This window comes from Saccoglossus kowalevskii, chromosome 20, assembly GCF_978046115.1.
Source record: "Saccoglossus kowalevskii chromosome 20, keSacKowa6.1, whole genome shotgun sequence".
Classification (NCBI taxonomy): Eukaryota; Metazoa; Hemichordata; class Enteropneusta; family Harrimaniidae; genus Saccoglossus; species Saccoglossus kowalevskii.
The window spans coordinates 10,468,173-10,484,120 of NC_140660.1; positions in this window are offsets into that span (position 1 = coordinate 10,468,173).

Sequence of the window (15,948 nt, forward strand, 5' to 3'; positions counted from 1 at the left end):
TTGAAATGAACAACAAAAATCAAAATTCTATTTACTGTCTCCACGGAAGATCATCGGCACATTTCAGATATATTTAGATGACCTACGCCTGAATCTAGAACTATAAACCAAACTGCTTCTTGTCAAGCATTTGTTTCTCGTTTACTGACTACAGTGAAATCAACGCGGCTACAACATCAGCTCCAAGAAAATTTCCGTTTGTTATGTATTACTCGGATGGTAAGTAAATGACCAAATTAGCTGGACTGTAGTGTTCATTCTTAAAAAAGAAAGTTTATAATGAGTTCGTATTTATTGCCGTCAAAATATTGTTATAAATTTGCGTTCATTTGCTGTTTCATTAAAACGTAATTTGTGGATATATTTGGCGACATTCGTTTGTGTATTGTGCGAGAGCTGTTGAGTGTCGTTTAGAATCCCCCCATATAAATCCGCGCCAGTAAAAAGGCTCGTATCGAAACCCGGATTAAATCGAATGGGTTTTCTTTTGGGCCAGACGAACGAAAAATAGACTTCTTTTTCATGTAAGGTATATGATAAAACCTTTATAGACTGGATAGCGCTTTTGCTGCCTTCGATCGTACGGCGTACACGCCCTCGCAAGCTCGGGCGTTTCCGCCGCACGACCTCGGGCCGCAAAATCCGTATACAGTCAATAAAGAATAATATAACATTCAGACAAGTACAGTATTGATTGCAAGAGAAAGTCAAACATGAAGAAACTTAGTACAACGCCTCCAATATTTAAGTGTTCAAAACATATATTCAAAAAAGTGTCAATTTGAAAATGGAATTTCTTCTTATATTTGTCATTTGGCAGTCTGAGTGACAAAATAAACATTTTCTGAAAGCTTGGGTATAGAAAACAACATACGATATGGTTTTGTTATGCTGTTTCTTCCACGGCGGAGAATTGTATGAGCATGGTTGTCACCATATGATTTACACTAACCGGATGAAGTCCCGAACTGAATTGTTCAACAAGATAACTTCGCTGTAAGTCACGCCCTTTGCCGATTGATTGCTTCAATGACGTCAAAATGACGTACATGTGTGACGGAAATATTGTTGCTGTAGTGTTAGCACCTGATTACTTCAACTATGATGTCATAAATAAGGTATTCAGGTAAGTCAAGTAGGTATACACACTGATAATCCTAATTCTGTTGTTGTGGTGTTAGCACCTGATTACTTCAATTATGATGTCATAAATAAGGTATTCATATACGTCAAGTAGGTATATCCACTGATAATCCTAATGCTGTTGTAGTAAGGTTAGCATTTGATTACTTCAACTATGATGTCATAAATAAGGTATTCAGGTAAGTCAAGTAGGTATACACACTGATCTTCCTAATACTGTTGTTTTTAGTGTTAGCACCTGATTACTTCAACTATGATGTCATAAATAAGGTATTCAGGTAAGTCAAGTAGGTATACACACTGATAATCCTAATTCTGTTGTTGTGGTGTTAGCACCTGATTACTTCAACTATGATGTCATAAAAAAGGTATTCATATACGTCAAGTAGGTATATCCACTGATAATCCTAATGCTGTTGTAGTAGGGTTAGCATTTGATTACTTCAACTATGATGTCATAAATAAGGTTTTCAGGTAAGTCAAGTAGGTATACACACTGATCTTCCTAATACTGTTGTTTGTAGGGTTAGCACCTGATTACTTCAACTATGATGTCATAAATAAGGTATTCAGGTAAGTCAAGTAGGTATACACACTGATAATCCTAATTCTATTGTTGTAGGGTTAGCACCTGATTACTTCAACTATGATGTCATAAATAAGGTATTCAGGTAAGACAAGTAGGTATACACACTGATAATCCTAATTCTGTTGTTGTGGTGTTAGCACCTGATTACTTCAACTATGATGTCATAAATAAGGTATTCATATACGTCAAGTAGGTATATCCACTGATAATCCTAATTCTGTTGTTGTAGGGTTAGCACCTGATTACTTCAACTATGATGTCATAAATAAGGTATTCAGGTAAGTCAAGTAGGTATATACACTGATAATCCTAATTCTGTTGTTGTAGGGTTAGCACCTGATTACTTCAACTATGATGTCATAAATAAGGTATTCAGGTAAGTCAAGTAGGTATACACACTGATCTTCCTAATACTGTTGTTTGTAGGTTTAGCACCTGATTACTTCAACTATGATGTCATAAATAAGGTATTCTTATACGTCAAGTAGGTATATCGACTGATAATCCTAATTCTGTTGTTGTAGGGTTAGCACCTGATTACTTCAACTATGATGTCATAAATAAGGTATTCAGGTAAGTCAAGTAGGTATATACACTGATAATCCTAATTCTGTTGTTGTAGGGTTAGCACCTGATTACTTCAACTATGATGTCATAAATAAGGTATTCAGGCTAGTCAGGTAGGTATACACACTGATAATCCTAATTCTGTTGTTGTAGGGTTAGCACCTGATTACTTCAACTATGATGTCATAAATAAGGTATTCAGGTAAGTCAAGTAGGTATACACACTGATCTTCCTAATACTGTTGTTGTAGGGTTAGCACCTGATTACTTCAACTATGATGTCATAAATAAGGTATTCAGGCTAGTCAGGTAGGTATACACACTGATAATCCTAATTCTGTTGTTGTAGGGTTAGCACCTGATTACTTCAACTATGATGTCATAAATAAGGTATTCAGGTAAGTCAAGTAGGTATACACACTGATCTTCCTAATACTGTTGTTGTAGGGTTAGCACCTGATTACTTCAACTATGATGTCATAAATAAGGTATTCAGGCTAGTCAAGTAGGTATACACACTGATAATCCTAATTCTGTTGTTGTGGTGTTAGCACCTGATTACTTCAACTATGATGTCATAAATAAGGTATTCAGGCTAGTCAAGCAGGTATATCCACTGATAATCCTAATTCTGTTGTTGTAGGGTTAGCACCTGATTACTTCAACTATGATGTCATAAATAAGGTATTCACGTAAGTCAAGTAGGTATATGCACTGATAATCCTAATTCTGTTGTTGTAGGGTTAGCACCTGATTACTTCAACTATGATGTCATAAATAAGGTATTCAGGTAAGTCAAGTAGGTATACACACTGATCTTCCTAATACTGTTGTTTGTAGGGTTAGCACCTGATTACTTCAACTATGATGTCATAAATAAGGTATTCAGGTAAGTCAAGTAGGTATACACACTGATAATCCTAATTCTGTTGTTGTAGGGTTAGCACCTGATTACTTCAACTATGATGTCATAAATAAGGTATTCAGGTAAGTCAAGTAGGTATACACACTGATAATCCTAATTCTGTTGTTGTAAGGTTAGCACCTGATTACTTCAACTATGATGTCATAAATAAGGTATTCAGGTAAGTCAAGTAGGTATATACACTGATAATCCTAATTCTGTTGTTGTAGGGTTAGCACCTGATTACTTCAACTATGATGTCATAAATAAGGTATTCAGGTAAGTCAAGTAGGTATACACACTGATCTTCCTAATACTGTTGTTGTAGGGTTAGCACCTGATTACTTCAACTATGATGTCATAAATAAGGTATTCAGGTAAGTCAAGTAGGTATACACACTGATAATCCTAATTCTGTTGTTGTAGGGTTAGCACCTGATTACTTCAACTATGATGTCATAAATAAGGTATTCAGGTAAGTCAAGTAGGTATACACACTGATAATCCTAATTCTGTTGTTGTAGGGTTAGCACCTGATTACTTCAACTATGATGTCATAAATAAGGTATTCAGGTAAGTCAAGTAGGTATACACACTGATCTTCCTAATACTGTTGTTGTAGGGTTAGCACCTGATTACTTCAACTATGATGTCATAAATAAGGTATTCAGGTAAGTCAAGTAGGTATACACACTGATCTTCCTAATACTGTTGTTTGTAGGGTTAGCACCTGATTTCTTCAATTATGATGTCATAAATAAGGTATTCAGATAAGTAAAGTAGGTATATACACAGTAAATCTCACGGCGTATATTTGTTATTTACAAACTTCTACTGATCAAACATAATTTAGATGTTGCTGGTGGCCTACCTAACACATGACGACATAAAAGCCACCAGTAGCTAGAGGGTGTATAAGAAACGATGTCTTAAATAATGGAAGCGCAATACAATTGAAATCCCTGTTTTAGTGGTTTTCTTTAACCTGTCATGATGTTTTTCAAAAAAATCATTTCGAAAATACGTTCCATGGTCAATGTTTTTGGTTCATCTTTGTTACTATCATTGGTATGGAGCCCGAATTTTAACTTGACCGGACGTTTAATGATCTCGTTAAAAATACTTACTTTAATCTTCTCTGGGTAGAATCAGATTCAGTGATCAAAGTATTTTTGTTGTTGTTCAAGTCAACATAATCGAAAGCTATACGGGCGTTCGAACAATGCCACCATATGTTTAATTCAAACACTTTCTCATGGCAGACATTGCTTCAATATCTATATATTCAAACATTAAAGCCAATTACTCTAGCTCCAATATACTCAAATGATTGAACGCATTCTGTGAATGCATGGAATAAAATGACTGCCTGGATCTCGTTGACAGCGAGAGAGCTACGAAGCTTGCATTTGTTTTAGAACACTATTTAAAGGAGGGGGCTCTTATTCTCGCTCTCCGCGAGGTGTGTTATGGTAATTTTGAGTAGACTTACTGTATGATTGACTCTGTTGGTAGAGGCACAGTCACGTTCATCAAAAGATGTGCCGGCCGTTCTTCGAGCATGTTCAAGTATGTTGTTGATTTGTTTCTTGAAAAAAAACATATATACATGATAAACATATTTTATAAGTTATGCATTATATGTAACAGTTAATATCTGACGAGTGTGAGCAGCCGGGCAGTTCATTGATTTATTCAAGCACGTGAACTACAATAGTACTTGTTATCAACTCTGGAAGGACAATTGGAATCTACCAGGTGTGCTTGTGATTTAGATAACAAAGGGTGTTTACAACTTTGGAAGGAGAATTGTAATTCACCTGGTGTGTTGTTATTTGAAAAGCAAAGGATGTTTATGCTCTACTGAGTTGCCAACGTGACCCAGCTGCTAGTAAGATCACATTCTGATTGGCTCATGTGGAAACCCAGGTGATGTCACTGAATCGTACCTATAAATTGGACAGACTGAGGACAGTAAGGGTACATCATTTCAACTTAGTATCCTGTGTGTGCTGCTGCGATATTGTGTGACAAGTGATACAGTCTACAACCATCATTCTGTGAGACTTGTATGCACTGCTCTGCAATCCTCCTGCTTTCAGCGGTGCCCTCCACTATGCCAGCGTTCCTCTGCAAGCAAGACTCCTGCATTTCTTCGTTGTTGTGTTGCAGAAGCCATTGACTGTCGTCCATTATTACATCATGGAACTGTGAGTTATCACCAATGCATACTCCCCTAAGAAATCCCCTATTTTAGTGACTTTATTCATTGTATTTTTCTGTGCTTTATTTCTTGTAATTATCTTGAGAGGTATTAAAGTCAGAAGCTTTAACTTGATATTTTGGTGTATATGTATTTCATTTCCAGTACGATTGTCTTGTCTACCCCATTCTAGCAGTGAAAAAAACCCTGTCCAGTTTGAGATCTGTGTGTGGCCCTCTCAATTGTGATAAGCAGGCCTTACACTGTGACAATCGCCTGATAATGTATAAGCAATGACGTAACACAATGTCAAATACGGCAATACTGATTTATACGGATTTATTTCATTGTATTTTGCTCAAATGAAAATGCCAAAACTAGATATATAATCAATCAATCAATCAAATATTTTATTTTACCTAATAATGTACACTTGTAGTTTACAAAACAAGAATCGATTAAAAATAGGTAAATAGGAACCAGAAATAGCCGTTGGCTAATCAAGTCTGATTCCTCAAAAAACAAATGAATTACACTATATTTGAGGGTGATTTATAATAATCTGAACCTGTAAATGAAGCTAATAATAATAATAATAATAATGACAATAATAATAACAATGATATTACGACAGAACCCCACACCCTGCCCGTGGCTTTCGTTGCGTATGGAAGTTATTTTCACGAGTGATGCGGTGTATCCTGTGGCCGTACTTTCACGAGCGAAGCGAGTGAAGGTACAGCAGAGTACACCGCATCTCGAGTGAAAATAACTTCCATACGCAACGAACGCCACGGGCAGGGTGTGGGGTTTTGTTATTATTACATATGTTCCATACTTGATTATTTCATATTAAAGAAAGAACGTGCAAACCGGGATGGAATTTAGGTCGAGGAACCCCCATTGCCCATTAATATGTTCCAGTGTAGAACGCGCCGGAGAACGCGAGTCACTGTTTGTTTGAAATTAAAATAATCAGACGTCTAATCTGAGTCACTGTCCGAATAAATAACTCGTTGACGTTTAGTTAGAACCACGGCAGAACCAAAACTTGTACTGGACGACTATAATACACAGTTTATGTTGAAGTTAAAAGTTCCGCCACCAAATTGTGCATTTGTAAACATTCATCGACAACGGTCGTCGCTGAGCTGCACACTACAACTTCGTGTGTGATGTTGCTTGCTGGTCGTGGATTGACTGAGTTTTGGCTATCGGTTAAAATGTTGTTCTTTTGGCGTTGGTAATTTTTATTTGGAACCGAGTATTAAAGGCCGCAACGTCGCCAGCAGAAACTTGGTATCTCGATGTTGATGGTTACGGCTGCATAGTAATCGCTGATTTCACTGCTGGTGGATCTTCCGAGAGCCCTTCAAGGTTTATAAAACTCAGTTTCCAGGTGGTCAACATTAAGTTCTCCCAATCGTAGTATTCCATGTGATGTACACCTAACACGCCAAAAATGTTGCCTGAGTGACGATTTGAACCGGACAAAAATAGCAGACGTAAATGTGTTTACAAAATAAAAATAGTTCGGTAGCCGATGGAAATACCATGTCATTTGCATATCGACCGTGAAAATACCGAAAACATTATTGCATGGGTGATATGAAAATTAGTTTTTGTCAAAATAAGTGACTGGCTAAAGGTACCATTACTGTTGCTCAAATTTCATTTCACAGTATATTCATTTACCCCAAGTGAAAAATATCGTACTTCTTAATATTGTTTATTTCTGCTATGTTTCGAAAAACGGTACTCCTGAAGGGACTACTTTGTTTGTTCTCAGATCTCATTTGCATATGAGGTGTGGAAATACCGATTTTGTTTTCAGGGACGAATCAAAATAAACTGCAGTACATATGTAATAATTATTATTATTATTCAATTCATTTTTCTTTCATTTTTAACTTAAATAATTACCTTGATGTAATGTCTTTTATATTCTGTGGTAGCTGGTTCCATAGCTTGGGGCCAGTATTTTTAATAGAACGTTGACCTACATTAATACGGTACTTTGGAATTATTAAATTTCCTTTGGTTTGAAACCTAGTATGATAAGTTTTGCGTACATGCTGAAAGAGTTGGGATATAGAATTAGGGAAATGTCCATGAATACTATAAAAAACGGAAAGGGCTAATTGGAACTGGTGTTGTTTGTATATGTCAAGGATTTTATAGCTGTTAAACAATTGTAGAGTATGTGAAAAAGGAGGTGAACCAGAAATAGTACGTACAATTCGTTTTTGAATAATTAGTATTGGATGTAAATGAGTTGTATGGGCATTTCCCCAGGTTTCTAACATATATGAAATATGTGGCAAAATAAAGGAGTTATACAATAATAATAGAGTTGACCTTGGAACAATTTTTCTTAATTTATATATGATACCTGCTTTGACACTTATTTTGCTCATCACATGATCAATATGTTTTTTCCAATTTAAATTGTGGTCCAGCAGTACACCAACATATTTAGTACACTTTACCTCACTAATGCTTTGATTTCTAATTGTCAAAGTCGCTACTTTTGTATTTTTATCTCTGAATAGTATATATTCAGTTTTGTTAGTATTTATTGTCAGTTTGTTGCAGTCGCACCAGTGAACTATTTGATTTAACTTTTCATTAACATAGTGTAGATTAATACTGTTCCCAGATTGAAATGTATGAAATAGACTGGTGTCGTCTGCAAACAGACGGATGTCAAAGTACGTAGATGATAATGCTATATCATTAACATAAAGAAGAAACAAAGTAGGACCAAGTACAGACCCTTGCGGAACACCGCATATTATTGGAAGCGAGTCTGATGTTACACCATTCACACTTACATGTTGTTCCCTTTTTTGTAAATAGCTCTCGATCAAGTCCAAAGGTAGGCCTCGAATACCATATCCAGATAATTTTCTACGTAAAATTGAGTGATTAACAGGGTCGAAAGCCTTTCTAAGATCTAAGAAAATTCCAAGAACTACATTCCCTTTATCAATTTCATCTAATACCTTTTGTTCTAGGTCTATAACAGAGAGTTTTGTACAATTTTTTACTCTAAAGCCGTCCTGCTTGGAATAAAATATATTGAATTTATTCAAATAAAGAGTTAATTGTTTGTTGATTATTTTCTCGAATAATTTACTTAATTGGGGCAGTACTGAGACAGGTCTATAATTACCAGGGTTAAAAAGAGTTCCATTTTTAAAGATGGGGTAACCTTTGCTATTTTAAGAGCATTTTGAAACGAACCAGAAGAGAATGAAAGATTTATAATGTGAGAGAGGGGCTTAGAAATATACTCTGCTGCTTGTATGAGTAGCTTAGCACTTATTTGGTCATAACCAACTGCCTTCTTTTTATCTAACCCTCTCAATATATTTGACACGTCATGAGCCGTGGTACCACACAAGAAAAATGAATTTGTCACATGTGCAATATATAAGTTTCGAATGTACGTGGTTAGATTTCGTTTGCAAGGTTCACCCCAACTCTGGTAAAAAAAGTTATTGAACCCATTCACAATTGCATCTTGGTCATTCAGTGTAGTAGTAACGTTGCTACCGAGGTAATGGACATCAATGTGGTCTGGTAATTTTGTTTTTGAATGTTCTCTTCCTAATATTTCATTTATTATTTTCCAAGTTTTATCGGTTTTCTGAATAGAAATTACGTTTCGCATCTCTTAGAGCATTTGTCACATAATTTCTATAGCGTTTATATTTAGCCACGCTGTCCGCTTTATAATTACATCTAACCATTTTTGAAAACAATTTATGTTTTTTTATTTATTGCCCTTTTTAACTCTATAGTTAACCAGGGATTTTGGGGGATAGTGTGGGAACCAATTTGTTTGGTAATGAGAGGGGCATGTTTGTTACAAATATTCAAAAAAGTGCCAGAGAATGCGTCATATATAGTATCAACATCGTTACTATTATACACATCGGACCAGTTCTGACTTTCAAGTTCCCTGATTATATCAAGTTTGGAGTAGTCACGAAATGATATTTTACCAGTTTCCGGAAAATACGTTTCTAAGTCTTGGAAAATTCCAAATATTGGTAGGTGATCGGTTATTTCCACTTCTATTGTCCCTGTACTGACAAAGGTTGAATAAATATTTGTGAATAAATGGTCAATTACACTATGAGAGTTTGTTGTTATGCGTGTGGGTACATTAATAATTTATTTAAAATTGTAGCATAACAATGTGTGACAAAGATTCCTAACATGACTAGAGTCTAAATTGTTTAAATTTATATTCAAGTCACCAACTAAGACACATTCGAAATTAATTGGTAAATTATGTAACTCTGAATGCTCTAAACTGTCTAAAAACTCAACAACATTTGTGATTTGTTTTCTGTAGATTATGACAATTACCAATGGTATGATAGTATCCCCTGTAACTATACTAGTATTCTGTCGCCAATAAAAACATGTGTCGTGCTTACTCACTTCGTGAAGATCACTAAATTATCAGCATTTACGAATACGTATATGAAGGCACAGGTGGCAGCTGACAATGCAAACAATAGCGCGTACAAACGACGTACGGAGCAGCCCAACATGATGTGTTTTGTACTTTCTTCAGTTCGAAGGAGTTGTTATATCAGATATCAGCATCTTTGTAGAAGTATGTCTGTGGTTAGAACAAAGAAAACGATAACGATTACACAAATATAAATTCAAAATTCACCATCCCGACCACGCTTTGTGAAATCGGTAAATCAATAGAATAGAATAGAATAGGATAGAATAGAATAGTGACTTTTATGTGTTCCTTTTATCTCATCTTATATTGAACAGCTGCCACATATTTATGTTTTAATAAATAGTTTTTTCTTGAGTCTATAATTTCAGCATTCATTACTCAAGTTATAAATATAAAATTAACAAATCGGCGCAAAAACAAACAAACAAACAAATAAATAAATGTAAATGTTTACCAAACATAAAAAAAGTTTAGTTCGCGGCGTCCTTGGTTTAAAGGTAAATGTGAAGCCGGTGACAGGATGTGTTAATTGCAAGGCACAGTAAAGTTATATTTTTTTCTATAAAGTGCAAAGTAATAGAAACACAATAAACACTGATTCAAGTAGTGTATAAGTTATTCTCGCGCCGTATTTATACTATGACCAGTCTTTACATATTACAGTAAGTAAAATACAAAATTTACAAAGAAATGAATTGATAATAAAAATTATAAAGCTGCAGATAAAAATAATGTCTTATTTTGACAAGGGATAGATAGAGGTGTGTGACTTGGCATAGTTGGCGTAATCGATAAAGATTCTTACCATGGGCTAACGAATTGTGCGCGAACGCTCAATGCCCAAAACTCCATTGTATTTAGAAGATTTACTATTATATTTATAACTACTGTAAAACATGTCTTTTTTGCGAGCATGTCTTTTTCGCGAATTTAGCGTGAGAACTGATTCGCTAATTCAAGATGTCGCTAATGACTTTATTATAAATTCAAAATGACCACCAAACAAAGAAATCAACAATGACAAGAGAGATTCGCTAAATCAACATTTCGCTAGTACGTCATTTTATCCCAATTCGCTAAAATTGCATGCCGCTTTTTCAACATGTTTTACATTATTTCTTTCGGTATACTACGTATGTCCGACATAACAATCAACGCGAGTAGAACTAGGGACATTGTTCTGGAGAAAACCGTAGCTGACGATGAAATGCTACTTCCTGCTATTCTGCAATCGGCAGTTTCTATATTTGCTTTGGGTTTTTTCATAGCCGTGGAACTAACATGTATACCTTCATGTACCGAGTAATCATAGTTTAAGGACTGACGATTAGTATAATACATATCTTTGCATGTTTGGAGGTTCTTTAGCCCGTGCTAACCATTGTTTCCTCCCGTACGTGAACGCAATTGGGTCTAGCCATTGAGCAAACATTAAGTCAAATATCCACCCGTACTTGGTGTAGCCAGTACACGATTAAGGCCTTTCACAAAATTAGTATTTATTTGGTAAAGATCAGTGTACATTGCCAATGTACACGTGTGAAGTGCGCGAGTGGGTACTAAACAGGTAGTTAATATTAAATAGTTATTAACTGTAACTAGGGTGTATATTTTTCTCCTTGGTGCGAATCAGTGAAAGGCTGAAACGTTAGAATATCCCACCATGCCTTGCAAGTTACACATTTTTTGCGTTGAAACAATAACTTGTACGTATGTGTTTACTACTATATGCACATGAATATATTCCACGCTGATTGATGTACTGATGTGTGGGTAGGTTAAATAAATAAGATTGATTTTCGATTTTTGTCAATGTTTTTTTCACTAATTTGTCACTTACTGCATAATTAATTACATTACTTGTTTGACACCACTTCAAATCAATGCTATTACTAATAAACCAGTTTTGGTACCATAATAAATGTGTTGACAACTATTTGAGACTTATTTTGGTGTAAACAACTTGATCTGTTTACTGATGAACACATTGCGCGTCGTTCAGTTTAATTACTAATTCATTCAGTTTTGTGAGATTTAATATTCTTTGGCAAAATTCTTTGTCTACTTTTTATTGTTTGATGGGTTTCAATTTATTTGTTTTACGTTTTACGGTTGCTATGAGTGGGACTTGAACACACTGCCTTTTCAAGCTAATTTTGTTTTATATCGATAGCACGCCAGTGTACCACGCCACGACGTTGGTCGTTGAGTAGTGTTCATTTTGCTAACTTGACTACTTCAGTGTTCTTTGGTTCTTTATTTGAATGGGAAAGCCAAAACGATTGCTTTGGTTTCGTTAAATGTTCATCTAGTCGGATTCGAACACTTGGTGTTTGTATTAGGCGATGTTTCATTTCCCATGTTTGTTACGCCGTAATATGCGTTTTATTGTGAATTTTGTGAGTGTTTAATGAGGTCTTTCTCACGCGTCACGCCATAACCTAGTTCAATCACACGGCCATGTTGCAACGAAGTGCGTTACCTTTGGCGTGACCCCACTGACTATATGATCGTTCTTTTCAGGTTTTATTACCGTTATTATCATTATATTGTCAGGTGATTAGTTGTACCTTATTTAATATGTTTTAAGTATCTTTATTATGGCGAAAATTTTAGTTCTCGTAATATTTTATTGAAGAAAACCCAAAAAACAAACAAGTGACTGTATGCATGTCTAAATCTTCTACTAATTGACCGAGAAGCAATATTCACACAGTAGCCACCTTTGTTCTCACGTAGTCATGACACAGCCTTCAACATTTACAACTGTTTGAAAAAGCATTAAACACTATGTATGCACGAGTTGAAGGTAGAAGTTTATGAACTGTAAAACTTGAAAGAATCGGACTCTGTGACGTCATTAGTTCCAAATATAGTCATCCATTCTCCAGCAATAGGGCCGGCATATATTAATGAGACTCTGTGATACCGGTTGTCGTTAATATCGACTAACCTACTTTGATAGTTCAACTGACGCTGCCTGTGGATGATATGCCGGGTATGCTTTGGCAGTCACAGTATGTAGAGAAAAACATTGTTATTTAGATCTGATATACAGTCATCGTTTACTCCTATTGGGTTGATGTCGGATATTATTACTTAAATACGAGTTAAAGTAGGCTTACCGCAGTACTCAAAGCCGCCGTGGGATTCACATGGATGCTGACACACGGCTACCATGCCAGAAGAGCCCTAATCAATCACACACGATTGCGTACTGTTCTGTGATTGGTCAAAATGATGACACGTGCTGAGGACTCGTTTGTTTACTGGACGTCTTACAACTGACTCTATTGTATAAATCGCAATGAAGGACAGTATGCCTTTTAATGGGACACTGTTATTTAGGTTAACAACAATGTTGTCGTCAATGTAGAAGTTTGCATTTAGCCAAGGTCCTGTCCTCATGAATGACTGCGAACGTGTCTTTGTCCTTCGCCTAGCAACCACCTGTTAACAATGGTAATAAAAACACGCTGGCAATTCGCGCTTATCGACCTAATTACCAATTATCTTTTCGCCGAGCGCAATAATTGACATTCGGCGAGTCACACAATCGCGTCGCAGAGTTACTTTCTAGACTCCGTTACTCCTTTTTGTCTTTGGCATACGCTATGTGAATTAATGCATGATTAAGTTTATGACAATAAAATGTTACTATGTTGTGGCGTCCATTAAAATAATACATACTATTTGTCTGGATGGCTTTAATTTTATCTAGTGCAGATGCATATCATACAACGTACCTGGTTGTCGGGAATGAGTGTTGAGACAGGCATGGGGCGTGTGTGTGCAATTGTAACTTCCATGTCAACACAGTTGTCATAAATGGATGAAAGCTTTGAATTGACGACCCTCATTTCTTAAAATGTTAGTATAATATTGAATTGAATTTTAGGCTATTTTAACTAAATTTACTCTCATTAGCTTTTATTAAATGACATGCATTCATAATAATTAAATTAAATTAAATAAATAAAAGATGGATCAGAGAGGATGCAAATAGAAAAACCACAGATTGCGACAAAATGTCCATAGCTCCCTTGTTCTGTCGTGTCATCTGAACAAAACATATTTACACACAGTCCATACGATATAATTGGTAAAACAGTCATAAAACTATTGTTGGGATAAGTAATATGACATGATGCTTCGTCTTGCAGGACGGAGACATAACACGTGGATCATCTGATTGTTTGGTATATCCCGATAATCTAACAAAACAAATATAAATACAAATCAGTGTTACTAAATTAGTAACATTTCTCTTAATTTTGATAATATTGTATGATGATTAAACAGATTGAACAAATTGTCCAGGAAAATATCAAGAATGGTGGAATCGAACTGCAAAACATTGGTCCGGGCTATTCAAAATCAATTATAAGTAACATAATTGAGAACTGAAAATAAAATAAAATATATCTGCCAGAACCTTGTGAAGCAGATTGAACTTCTGTTTTAATTCACACCACCTAAAGTCATTCTGTCACACTTTATTTTATTTTGTTAAATGTATTGGAATTGTTATGATATCATTTACATTATAAACGTACAATTGAAGAGATTTGTAAAATTAAGAATAAATTAGTTAATGCTTTATATCTGTATGTAAGCAATCTTGAGAGTATTGTTTATTTTATCACTAGAAAAACATGTATTTACTTTTAACCAAATTAGTTACTAGTGTTTTAGATATAATTTAGTTAAATTTTGTGTTTTGTGGATAACACTTAGTCATCTGCTATCAATTACCACATGAAATATTCGATTCAATTCTAATATACGTTAACCATGGATAGTTCGTGTCAATTGTATGTGTAAATTGGAAAAGCAAACTCAGTACCACACCACTCTGTGGACACCCGCTGCCACATTATCAAACTGACAGTTAACTACAAGTGCCGAAACACAACATTCATCGAATCATTGAGTAGTGAAACTGTTTTGTCAGTTTTGTACCTGCTCGTACCAAAAGCATAATATCCGGTTATGTCAAATTTGACAATGTATTTGAACAGAGTGTGACGGCCTGAACAGAAAGAGCACATTTGAATACAAATTGCCATAGCACAGATTAGAATTATGACACAGTGTGCATAGCCCTCTTTGTTGCTGTGTTGTCATTTGTAAAACAAAACATGTATGCACAGGCCACATGCTACTCGGTGACATAAATTAATACAGGCACAATTGACAAAAAATCGAACTAAGTCCACATGGGGATTAGCCCATATCGTTATATAGTTATATTAGAACAAAGCAGACACCGCACATATACTAATCAGTGTTACTAAATTAACAATGCTTTGCTTGATTTAAATAATAATAATAAATAATGGTGCACAGGCAGATAGACAAACTCTGATGGAACTGTTCAGAAAAAATTAATCGACCTTGTAAACAAATTAACTGTTTTTAAACTGTTAAAATTAATCTGGTTGACCTTAATTATAAGTTAAGTACTGAAGATACAAGATCATCTGAATGAAATCAGATTAACTGTTCACCAAACCTATATGTTATTTTAACAAATTCGTAGTTAATCGCTCTCGACCGGATTTCGGTGACAAAATGCATCTATATCTATTCCCGCGTCACCAATACCAGCAAAATGTTTACCTGTCTTACCAACATAGTTCGTATCAATTGTTGACAGCACTACTCTGTATACAAGGTATTTTAAAAACATTTATTTTTAAAATAATTCAATAGAGAACAATGTTAAAACAAAATGTATTTTTTGCCAATTAAAACCCAGTTTTTTGGAATAATTGGGACAAAAATTACTCAATCATCAACAATATATCATTTTTTGAGCCAATATCACAAGCTCACAATTTAAAATATGACATATTAACACTGCCATAGGAAGATATGGTAAATGCATTATGATAACGACACAATGGCTACTATCCACTGAAGTACAACCATGATCCCAAAAATTAAGCTAGTCACTCACATAAAGTCAATATCTTTATATTGCCTGGAACTACAATTTATTGGAAAATTAATAAACTCCGGGTTTTTGAAACCATGAGTAGAATTCT